The sequence below is a fragment of the Haliotis cracherodii genome, unplaced genomic scaffold (assembly GCF_022045235.1).
Source record: "Haliotis cracherodii isolate W230 unplaced genomic scaffold, xgHalCrac1.p SCAF_3, whole genome shotgun sequence".
NCBI classification, from domain to species: domain Eukaryota; kingdom Metazoa; phylum Mollusca; class Gastropoda; order Lepetellida; family Haliotidae; genus Haliotis; species Haliotis cracherodii.
Genome location: NW_027266286.1, coordinates 47,290,564 through 47,300,320, shown reverse-complemented (window position 1 = coordinate 47,300,320; position 9,757 = coordinate 47,290,564). Strand labels below are relative to the sequence as shown.

Below are 9,757 nucleotides of genomic sequence, written 5' to 3'. Positions count from 1 at the left end.
TAACAAATATCCTATATAATGAAATGATTTATTTACAGTATAGTGACCTGGGTTCATTTCATTGACGACAATTATTTACTATTAACAATCAAAAGGCTCTCAATATTGATTATTGTAAGTGTTTCCGCTGAGCTGTTGACGAAGGACATCGAAGGACAGCATACACAAAATACATTGATTTTTCTCATTTACACCACGTGTAGATGGTGCCATTTGAATATTTCAATTTAGTATTTTTGATTAAACAAGATGTGGTTACTTTCTTATAGTATACAGTACATGGTGTAATATGAGTTAACATGGTGCATACAGTTCTAAATGTGCATATCACTTACGTGCTATTGTAAGTGTTTCCACTGAGCTGTTTAGTGTATATTCAGTGAACTTAGGACACCGGGACCTAACAGCATATACAATATACATGGTGAGAGAGTGAGTTACATTTTAACGTTACATCGGCAATATTTCAGCGATATCGTGACCGAAACCTGTACATTGATAATAAATATATTTAGATTGAATCAAAACCTGTCATCGATGGGCAGTAAAATAACTAGATTATCACAGTTTCGATTTTAAAACTAGTTAAGAAAATTTAAAAAGAATAAATTATTATTCAACAACGAAATATAAAAATAGGCGATAGACCGACAGATAGTTCGGCCACCATACTATGGACCGTAGGGACTTACAATACCTCTACCGGCACGGTTCCCCAGCAGGATGTACACTACCAACCCAGCTGCCGGCGATTGTATGCACGTTTAGCAATCAATGTAAAATGACAAATAGATGTCTGGCAAAAATATACCCCAACCGAGTGTTGCCGATATCCATACGAAAATAATACCGAATACTGAAAACAATGAGGTGCTGCAGAAATTTGTTGAAACGATGTAAAAATCGCAAAAACACAACAATGTGAGAACGTTATGTAAGAAGCTTCCATGACAAGTTACCAAGGCCAAGTATCCCTTCAGGAATACAATCATCAAGTCACTGTTGCACAGTTAAATATTATGGGGTTCAGCAAACCTGTTCCCTGCCCGCCACGGAGCACCAACAAGGACGATGTCATATGTAAGTGGCATTCCAGCAAACTAACACCATAGGGGTACAGGGATGTTATAATCTAGCGGATCCAGAGGAGCAGCTAGATTGGCCTATGAACCACTTCCTTTTTGTAATATGCTCCAGGCAAGTATCTAAAATAACTTTATAAAAAGAAGAGAACTCAAAAGGTAGGTATACAGTCAAACCATATAAAAAATCATACACAGGACTTGAAATAACTAGCCGATTACTGGAACTGGACGCATTTTACCACCCGTCTAGGCGAAGTCAGCTTCCTGGCTCCAGTGCCATCCACTGACAGAATCCCTCCATTCAACTTCCTCCGACGACACAGGGGGGGCGCCACCCACGGCAACCCGGGTTGCCGAATTCGGTCACCTTTAGGGCTAGGGACACATTCTACCCCGGGTCCCCATGGGGTCAATATACATTGGTAATTCCAATGTATACTACATGTAGATATCGCCGTTTGAACATTTCAGCTCAGTATTCATATTCAAAATAGATGATTACAGGAATGATTCGACAGAGAACTGGTCGGGACTGCGGACAGGCAGGTTGGAAGTCTAACGCTTCGAAGATGCTCCATGGCCACTGCGGTCCGATTATCATTGCGCAGCTGTATTTTGTATCGAGAATAATAGTGTTTTGGACCCAAAGTCGGGCTACGGTGTTTGAAAGACAGACATCCCAAACCATTTATCCCGGGAAACATTACCTGCCTAACCGGTGCCTTCTACTTTTAACCCAAAAGCGAATCACTGTCAGACCGCCACGTATCATATTACGTTACTTGCATCGCCACCCTGCAGTAACCCACACCTCATTCACAAAACCATACTTCAGTGACCGACCGGCAATTCTTTAATGACAGAAACTGACCCACTATATATATTTAACTTACTTCACTCAGGGAATGTACAAAACATGTATAAACTCCCTCTTAAACCCAACCCCATATCCCGCCGAAGTACCTACGGTATAATATTGCATTTTCTTTCTGTAAGGGGCGGTCGGGTAGCCTAGTGGTTAAAGCGTTCGCTCGTCCCGCCAAAGACCCGGGTTCGATTCCCGACATGGGTACAATGTGTGAAGCCCATTTCTGGTGTCCCCCGCCGTGATATTGCTGGAATATTGCTAAAAGCGGCGTAAAATCAAACTCACTCACTCACTCCTTTCTGTAAAACCAGTAGTCCTTGACAAACATCATTCACTCTGACATGAATGTAACACACACAAGGCATACTCACTCAAGTTCGACTGGTCTGTACAGTACGAGCGGGTGTTCATGTAGTTAGATGTCGTGGAAATTATTGGTGACCCTGAACTAACGTTCTATAAATATTTGCTTATGATAAGAACATGCGTTGGTATGTAGGTCAGGTGACAGGATAGCCTTGAGATAAATGCATGTCACCCTGTCACTCTAAACGTTATGCAAAAAAGATAAGTATATCACCCTAATACATTAACATTGTAACACAAAGTGTTGATTTATAATAATTTCCCTGTCACATGGAAGTCACAGATATTTCAAAATACCTACGCGGACCACAGACAACCATTACTGTAAGTTTCAGATGTGATATTTCCTCGATGATCCAAACGCTTGCTAAGGAAAAAACGCATAAGTAGGCGACCGTTTACAGGAACAATACTTGTAAAATTATGTGACAAAGTAAATGTGGGCAACCCCTCACCACCCAGGCCATTGTGCTTGTTCCACCTGTCACTGTGATAGCGAACACTACGCCCCGGTGTCCTGCAAAAATAAATATGACTTAAATGCATTATATTTGACAGCTCGGTTGAAAGCGTGTCTATTATGTATTATCAGCTCAAGGCGAGAAAGAGCCGTGTCCATTTCAATACAACTTAAATGCAATGACTTACGGTACTTGATGTTGACGCCTTATTATTATGTTTGACATCTAGGTGACTTGCTTTATAGCGTGTCTATTATGTATTATCAGCTTAAGGCGAGAATACCAGTGTCCAGTCCAAGTAATCGAGTATGAACAATCCAGTCATTGATATTATGAGCAACGGTCCACACAACAAGGCTACGTTTACAAACCATCGTCCAAGTTCCCGAGCCTGACCATCCGATGCATCAAGTTTCCTCTAACCTTCAGCATAGGTTGCGAGGGACCTTTCATCAGACTCAATCTGAAATGGACCAGTGTGCATTTCATTGTCCCTGGAATCTAATCTACCTTCATGAAGAGTTGAAGTGATGTGTCGTTATAGTTAAAATTATTGGAAATTATCTGTGGCCTTGACATTCTATAAATGTACATGATGAAGAATGTTATGTTTGTTTGTTGTTTAACGCCGCACTCAGCAATATTCCAGCTATATGACGGCGGTCTGTAAATAATCGAGTCTGGACCAGACAATCCAGTCATTGACATCATGAGCAACCATCCACGCATTTAGGATCGATGACATGTATCAACCAAGTCAGCGAGCCTGACCACCCGATCCCGTTAGTCGCCTTTTACGGCCAGTATGGGTTGCTGAAGACCTATTCTACCCCGGAATCTTCACGGGTCCTGTTATGTGAGTGTAGAGATAGCAAAGACATTAAAAGCAAGTGTACATCCACAAAATGTACGGCTCCTTGTCCATGTCTAGAAAGCTTATTACTGCATTATTTTTAGGGTTCACGTCATTTGGGGTTGTCGGTCACGAGGTTAGCTCACCTGTGCTCTTCAGAGACGGAACCTATTCAGTCAAATAAACTTAATGTTCTCATCGCCGATTCATATACATTCACACGCCGTAGATTTATTACAACAATATCTATCTGTATTGGGATCAAATTGCATGTTTTAACGAACAAATGATTATAAGATGTATTATGATTATTATGTATAATAAAGTTTATACGATTCAAATTTAAAATACCTTCACACACAATATTTGCAGGATATAATAAATCGTTATGATTATAATATACATGTGTATATATTATGTATTCAACACTTAAACCATTTGAGGAGCTAATCAGTGCATTTAAAGTATTGTATCATTATCTACAGTTCTATGTAAACTCAGAACTCAAGTCCAAACAGTGTCGTATCTTCCACTCTACATCAGTTCCGAATCAGTTGTCACAATATTCCTGGTGATTTCCGTCACATATTGGACACCCGTTTAGGAGGCTTTGAAACTGAAACACTGATTACATTTCCCCCGATGTATATTGCATTAAACGAAACGTAAAACTGAAGAGCTTATAACTTTCTTACGGAGGTTGCAGCAAAATTGCATTACATTCTTGTACTGCATTTGGCATGTATTTTCCCGAAACCGAGAGTAACGTCATTATAACAGAAGTCCATATAATTTAGGGGAATGGGACTTTCTGTTTGAAAGTTGCACTGCATTGGACATACATTTATATAAACCGGATGTGCATGATGTTAAATTGGAAGTGCCTACAACTTTGTTATCAAACTATCTAGAAGCAAAGGAAATCTGTTTGAAAGGGGCACTGCATTGGCCATGTGCTTTCCCGAACCGAAAGTGATTTTACTGAACCGGAAGTGTTTAAAACTTTGTTTTTAAGCTATTTGAAAGCAAGGGGATTTTTGTTTGAAAGTGTTACTGCATTGGGCATGTGTTTTTCCGAACAGGAAGAGACGTTACTGAACCGGAAGTGCTTATAACTTTGTTATTAAGGTATTTAGAAGCATGGGACTTTCTATTTCAATGTTATTCTGAATTTGGCATGCTTTTCCGTAAGTGATGTTACTTAAACCAAAGTGCTTATAATTGTGTTAGTAAGGTACGCGTAGCTACAGGCATATATATATATATATGTTTCGGTTTCCAAGTCGTACTTCATTAGGAATGTATTGTCCCAACCCGGCACTGATGAAGGGAATGCTTATCACTTTAGTATTATGGTAGCTCTCTGGCTAGAGGCAAGGGCGTTTCTGTTTCAAAGTTATACTGCCTTAGGCATGTGCTTTCTTAAACAAGAAGTGATATTATTAAACTCGAAGTGATTATAGCTTTATTATTAAGGTATATAGAGGCAAAGGACATTCAAAGTTGTACTGTATTGGACATGTGTGAGTTCAACTGGCACCCGTGGAAAGTCACAATAGTTCATGATACTTGTTTCTAATTGGAAGGTTTAGGGGGCATTTCAAGAACAGGTGAGGATGGCACTGCTTCTGTTTTTGCATGCAATGGAAACCTCATTCTAGTTTTCCTCACTATATTTGCATGTTTGAGATTATAACTAACAATTATGGTAGGAAATGAAATTTAGAAACACACTTATTTCGCTAAACATCATGTCTTGTTTAATTCATTATAATGATAATTGGGGATATAATGTTTGAGATTTATAATTCGTCCATGTTGGACGACACAAGCTTGGGTGTGATGATGCCAAGTGAGAGGACGTATCCCTCTTGGTCGATGTTGGAGAAGTAAAAAAGAAATAGGTAGGAACAAGAAACCTATTATATATAAGCAGAATATCTGACAGTGACATGTAAAAGCTGTTGTTTATAGCTGTTGATTACATATTAAAGTGAGATGTATTGTCCTATTCTATATTTTTTGTTAAAACGTTTCGCACACGGTATTTGATAACCAGCACAAATTATAATCTTTTAATGTTATATTAAGCTTTGTAATCCATTCTGTGATAATACTTTGTGTACGTGAGGTATAAATGTTGATCGTGATAATGCCCTTATTATAAAGTTATAGAACTACCGACAAAAATTACAAAACCCCCACAAGGGAAATGACTTTAAGTAGGGCGTATAGAAGGATTTATCAGATCTGTAATAAATAAATAGCAGCAATTTGAAGTCATTGTGTCTAACTATAGTTCTCTGGCTGGTGTACCACTCTATAAAAACTATGATAGTAATAGCAATAGTCCCATGTCTTCCTTTAGTACTAACAATGGCATCAAGCTTGATTACAATTTTCTGAAAACATATCACTCAAGGAAACACCCTCATTACTTCCAATCAATAGCTAAAAGGTATCAGCACAGGAAGGTTATAACATAAAGGGAATCTCCATGATCCGGATCACCCACGGGGTTACCAGACTTACCATCAGATCACCTCCTAGGAACACAATATCAAATATATGATAAAATTCTGAACACTTTAATCAATGCCACCTTATTATTTTGCAGTATTATCCTAATCATTATTTAGTGTCGGATGGGAGGAGCTTGGCTGTGACCAGGGCTACCGAAGTCACGTATCCTTTAGCCTGCTTGTTGGAGAAGTTAACCTGGACCGTGATAGAAGTAGTGTTCAACAAGGTGGAATGGACATCAAACTCCCAAACATCCATGAAGTTGTAGATTTGACTGTTCTGTTTGTCTGAGTCGAACAACTTGTAAAAGAAATAAAGAGGTTGGTGGTTAAAGGTAACAGATGACAGACTGTTTGTTTCATTGATGGGAAGACTTGTTGAAACTCGCAGTCTTGCGCTGTCGAATTCATCTTTTGGAAGCGATATGGTCGTCATAGCAATGCTGTCCTTGATAGGTATAATGATATCACTTCCGTAGTATGTTGTTTCATTGAGAATGACTTTAGGTAATTGGCTTGAGGGGGTCTTGAATGTATAACGACATGTTGCTTCGGGTGGAAGTGTAACCATTCCCCGAGTGTCACCGATGTCTAAGGGTTCGTTGAAGGTGATGACTGGATACCAGTTGTCTTTAATTGTGATGCAAGTAGCTTCTCCCGTTGTTGGTGTGATCCAGTCCTCTTGAAAAACTAGTTTGACGTCCTGTAACTGTTGAGAATAACTGTGTAAGAGAATGACAGTTTCATTATGCAAGGAACTTGACATTGCTAATAGTGACACAGTTCGTTCTTGTACGTCACATTGGCTGGCGGTTCTGATGAAGGAATACTCTGACGTGAAATTGTACCAGAATTTGAAGACATCGACAATACGTGTGGCGTTTCCTTGGCGGGTGAAAAGTGACCGGTTTAGACTATCATGTCCTGGATAATGTTGATTGGACAATAGAAACACTACTGTTCTATCAATGTATTCTCTGAGACCAAGGTGGGTGAATCTATGGGCATTAGACTGGTATATTGTTGCAAAGTCGACTATCCCAGATGGAGCTGTTGAGCTTATTCCCGTCACTTTCCCGCGAACATATTCACTGATAATGAGAGGAATAATCCTTCCCGTCTTTTGATGAACATAGTTTCAAGCAGGTCGACAAAAGCTACTAGACGTGCTTCATTTATACCAGTAAATCGGTGAGAGTTTCCCGAAACAATAAGTGAGTTGTACGAATGAAATGAAAACACGTCTAAATAGTCTAAAGTGATGTCCATGAAATCGACCAGTTTCGTCCAGAACGAAAAGTCGTTCCTGTCTACTACAGTGTTATATCCCGTCATTGTCGGGCCAGTCACTTTGATGTTAAACCTAGAATAGAGTTTCTCGGCAACTGTTTTGTGGAATAAGGCTACAGTGGTGGTGAAATTCATTATTTGCTCTTTAACATCTGGTTCGTTGACGACCTCGAAGTATGGCGGTATGTGACCTTGTGTGTAGTCATAGACTCCTTGTAGCATCAACACAATAAACTCTGCAGCAGCATCGATGTTGTTTGGGAATTGGCCCTCATGTTCGGATTGGTTCATCCAGTCTGGCCAGTGGAGAGCTGAAATATGCAAATAGAACGAAACATGACACTGATTGAAATGCATCTATGCTTCTTCTACAAGAGTATACGCATGTATTTCAGTTTAAAAGACAAAGTTAATCTTCTAAGAGGAGAAACAACACGTCAAGCTGATTATCTTATACATAGATTGTGTAATTGCCTTTAATAACTAGCTTTTCAAGACATCTTACATGTCTAAATAACTCTCACACCAATCATTTGTACCTTCCCCGCAGAGTACGTCTAGTAGTTTTGGCTTTTCCTACAACCGATTGCCAAAAGATAGAACTTGAAATTTAACCTGATTACTTGCCACATGCATCTGCACATCATCTTCCTCTTTCCTTTCCACAGAAGAATGTCAACCCTTGTGTGATCTTGACATTCACTTACGATGGATGATGGAGGGAGTAGCCGCCGCAATATAGCTGGAATATCGCTAGGTTCGGCGTTAAACAGCATGTGGTGGAACAAAACCACACTCACCTGTCTATGGGACATCTGACCACTTCATTGCAGAGATTCGCGAGTATGCCTGATTCTCGAATTTATTTCGTACAACGTGTTTGGACTTTTTGCTGCTATTATTATTGTGGCACGTGATAAAGAAATATAAACACATCCACGGCCGTTTTAATTATGTTAACTATCACATAACTGGTCGTGCCTTTCTTCATCATGATTATTTCGTTACCAATCAAATGACGCTTTTGTTTCCGAATATTCTTACCATTCATCACCATGATCATTTCGTTCTTATAGCCACTGTCAATGTCAGCAAGGTAGTTGGAGAATAGTTCCTGTTGCTTGCTGATGTTATTTAGGTAGTTGGGGTCGGGGTAGCCGCTACGGTATGCGTCTTCTGGCCACTATACAATGAACAAGTTAATATTATATACAACCCATTTCATGCCACTGACGGTTCACTGAAATAACATGTATCACAGTATTAATACATTTAATTGTGTACAAAATGCAAGAGTTATATTCCAAAGATGCTCATTTGTTACTCAATATCAAACAATAAACATGTAAACAATTTCACTCGTCATGCTGAAGACCGGGTTCGATTCCTGACATGAGTAATGTATAAAGCCCATTTCTGGTGTCCCCCGCCGTGATATTGCTGGAATATTGCTAAAAGCGCCGTAAAACCATACTCACTCACTAATGCTCTTAGCCTTCATGTAGGTTTCTCCACATCAGTCTTAATTACTTCACTTGTCTTGTCTGAGATGAACATGGGCCATCTTAGAATTATTGTATATTCCAACGAAATATAGACATTGACTCTTTAACATGGTGTCTTTTGCCTTAGCTGGAGGTTGATCTCAACATTCAATTTCATCCCAACACCATCATGCATCTGGACAATATCACCATAGCAATATATTTGTCAAGTAATGTCAGTTTGCAATACATGTAACATTACTGTCAAAACGTACTTTTGAAACCATAACTATGACATTACAGTATGAGCAAATGAAAACCATCAGTTTCTGTCTAACATGTGACGTGTTGGGACAACAAACAGAACTGAGTTAGAAAGAAATCCCACTTCTTTAAAGAGACTAAAATCTTCGTGTATCCAGCGCCCACTGGTTGTTGCGGACTTACGCCAACCCAGAACCTCCACGTGTAGGCTCATCAAGTAATGAATGTTTATCCTAATGACATAAAGACATAATTATAAAGCGCTGTCTAATATATGAAGTACAAGGTAAAAAAATCGAATTGGAAAGAAAATCTCACATCTTGGAAGAGATGATCATTTAGATCTCTGTTCATCCAGCGCCCACTGTCAGTCCGAATGCTCCGACAGTTTGCAATAAGGGACTCCTGTTCCAGACCGTTATGCTTGTTCCACCTGTCACTCTCATAGCGAACTCTACCTCCCTGTGCCAGCCACTGAGGGTAGATTGTCACCGTCGTGTCACTGTATACACCGCCTGTAATCAGACTCAAAGCGAAATAGGCCTGTGTCCATTTCATTGTCAC

The 9,757-nt window shown here is 39.5% G+C and overlaps 1 pseudogene; it reads right to left on the bottom strand.

The window, feature by feature from the left end:
* Window positions 1–6,238: 6,238 nt before the first annotated feature.
* LOC139474849 (beta-porphyranase A-like) lies at window positions 6,239–9,757 on the bottom strand (annotated as a pseudogene).